Here is a 2,500-nt window from a genome sequence, read left to right as displayed (position 1 = left end):
GTGGTTCCATGGTGTAATGGTTAGCACTCTGGACCTTGAATCCAGCGATCCGAGTTCAAATCTTGGGGGAACCTGCATAATCACTTTAACCGCACATGCCTTCTCTGACTCTTGCTAATGCTGTATAGGCATAGGCCCAAGCCCATTTCTAGAGTAGCTATGAGACTTCTCATGTGTAGTTGTGGCCGAGCGGTTAAGGCGATGGACTAGAAATCCATTGAAGTCTCCCCGCGTAGGTTCAAATCCAGCCGACTACGATAATATTTTCTGCTCTTCTATGTAAACCGGGAATATTAACAAGTATGTGGCTTGGTGTTGGTTTTTGCAAGTCACGGAAACAGTAATGTGTTCAAAGTGGAGTAAATATTGAGTGCTTTTTGCACGGCAAGCTTTCCACTGCGTTTGTCACGCAGGTTCAAATACTGCCAGCTACAATTTCTTTTGCTGATCTTCTTGATCCGTGGGAGTCAAAAAAAGCCTGCCAAATACGTAACTTTCAACAAATGTGTCCCTTTGGAAATTTTCCTTAAGGCACAGATGGAATCCTTTAGATTAAATGTTTGCTGAAGTGATGGAAAGGGGTCAGAGTGTGGAAACTATCTAGTGCCTTTTGGACGACAATCTTTTCTCCAGTACAACTTTTCTAGGTATATTGCTTCCTCCTTTTAGGCTGATTTTAACTCAGTGTGTGGTTCCATGGTGTAATGGTTAGCACTCTGGACTTTGAATCCAGTGATCCGAGTTCAAATCTCGGTGGAACCTCCATAATCACTTTAGCCGCACATGCCTTCTCTGACTTTTGCTAATGCTGTATAGTCATAGGCCCAAGCCCATTTCTAGAGTAGCTATGAGGCTTCTCATGTGTAGTTGTGGCCGAGCGGTTAAGGCGATGGACTAGAAATCCATTGAAGTCTCACCGCGCAGGTTCAAATTCTGCCGACTACGTTAATATTTGCTGCTCTTCTATGTAAACCGGGAATATTAACAAGTATGTGGCTTGGTGTTGGTTTTTGCAAGTCACGGAAACAGTAATGTGTTCAAAGTGGAGTAAATATTGAGTGCTTTTTGCACGGCAAGCTTTCCACTGCGTTTGTCACGCAGGTTCAAATACTGCCGGCTACAATTTCTTTTGCTGATCTTCTTGATCCGTGGGAGTCAAAAAAAGCCTGCCAAATACATAACTTTCAACAAATGTGTCCCTTTGGAAATTTTCCTTAAGGCACAGATGGAATCCTTTAGATTAAATGTTTGCTGAAGTGATGGAAAGGGGTCAGAGTGTGGAAACTATCTAGTGCCTTTTGGACGACCATCTTTTCTCCAGTACAACTTTTCTAGGTATATTACTCCCTCCTTTTAGGCTGATTTTAAATCAGTGTGAGGTTCCATGGTGTAATGGTTAGCACTCTGGACTTTGAATCCAGCGATCCGAGTTCAAATCTCGGTGGAACCTCCATAATCACTTTAGCCGCACATGCCTTCTCTGACTTTTGCTAATGCTGTATAGTCATAGGCCCAAGCCCATTTCTAGAGTAGCTATGAGGCTTCTCATGTGTAGTTGTGGCCGAGCGGTTAAGGCGATGGACTAGAAATCCATTGAAGTCTCCCCGCGCAGGTTCAAATTCTGCCGACTACGTTAATATTTGCTGCTCTTCTATGTAAACCGGGAATATTAACAAGTATGTGGCTTGGTGTTGGTTTTTGCAAGTCACGGAAACAGTAATGTGTTCAAAGTGGAGTAAATATTGAGTGCTTTTTGCACGGCAAGCTTTCCACTGTGTTTGTCACGCAGGTTCAAATACTGCCGGCTACAATTTCTTTTGCTGATCTTCTTGATCCGTGGGAGTCAAAAAAAGCCTGCCAAATACATAACTTTCAACAAATGTGTCCCTTTGGAAATTTTCCTTAAGGCACAGATGGAATCCTTTAGATTAAATGTTTGCTGAAGTGATGGAAAGGGGTCAGAGTGTGGAAACTATCTAGTGCCTTTTGGACGACAATCTTTTCTCCAGTACAACTTTTCTAGGTATATTACTCCCTCCTTTTAGGCTGATTTAAACTCAGTTTGTGGTTCCATGGTGTAATGGTTAGCACTCTGGACTTTGAATCCAGCGATCCGAGTTCAAATCTTGGTGGAACCTCCATAATCACTTTAGCTGCACATGCCTTCTCTGACTTTTGCTAATGCTGTATAGTCATAGGCCCAAGCCCATTTCTAGAGTAGCTATGAGGCTTCTCATGTGTAGTTGTGGCCGAGCGGTTAAGGCGATGGACTAGAAATCCATTGAAGTCTCCCCGCGCAGGTTCAAATTCTGACGACTACGTTAATATTTGCTGCTCTTCTATGTAAACCGGGAATATTAACAAGTATGTGGCTTGGTGTTGGTTTTTGCAAGTCACGGAAACAGTAATGTGTTCAAAGTGGAGTAAATATTGAGTGCTTTTTGCACGGCAAGCTTTCCACTGCGTTTGTCACGCAGGTTCAAATACTGCCAGCTACAAT

The 2,500-nt window shown here is 43.0% G+C and overlaps 2 non-coding genes across 2 annotated transcripts; both read left to right on the top strand.

The window, feature by feature from the left end:
* The first annotated feature begins 690 nt into the window (after positions 1 to 690).
* TRNAQ-UUG (transfer RNA glutamine (anticodon UUG)) lies at positions 691 to 762 on the top strand. The gene has a single exon. It is a non-coding gene; the product is annotated as a tRNA-Gln (tRNA).
* Positions 763 to 1,378: 616 nt separating this feature from the next.
* On the top strand, positions 1,379 to 1,450 carry TRNAQ-UUG (transfer RNA glutamine (anticodon UUG)). The gene has a single exon. It is a non-coding gene; the product is annotated as a tRNA-Gln (tRNA).
* Positions 1,451 to 2,500: the final 1,050 nt, after the last annotated feature.

This window comes from Eleutherodactylus coqui, chromosome 11 (genome assembly GCF_035609145.1).
Source record: "Eleutherodactylus coqui strain aEleCoq1 chromosome 11, aEleCoq1.hap1, whole genome shotgun sequence".
In the NCBI taxonomy this organism is placed as follows: domain Eukaryota; kingdom Metazoa; phylum Chordata; class Amphibia; order Anura; family Eleutherodactylidae; genus Eleutherodactylus; species Eleutherodactylus coqui.
The sequence above is the reverse complement of the archived record's forward strand: the minus strand, read 5'-3'. Positions and strand labels throughout refer to the sequence as shown.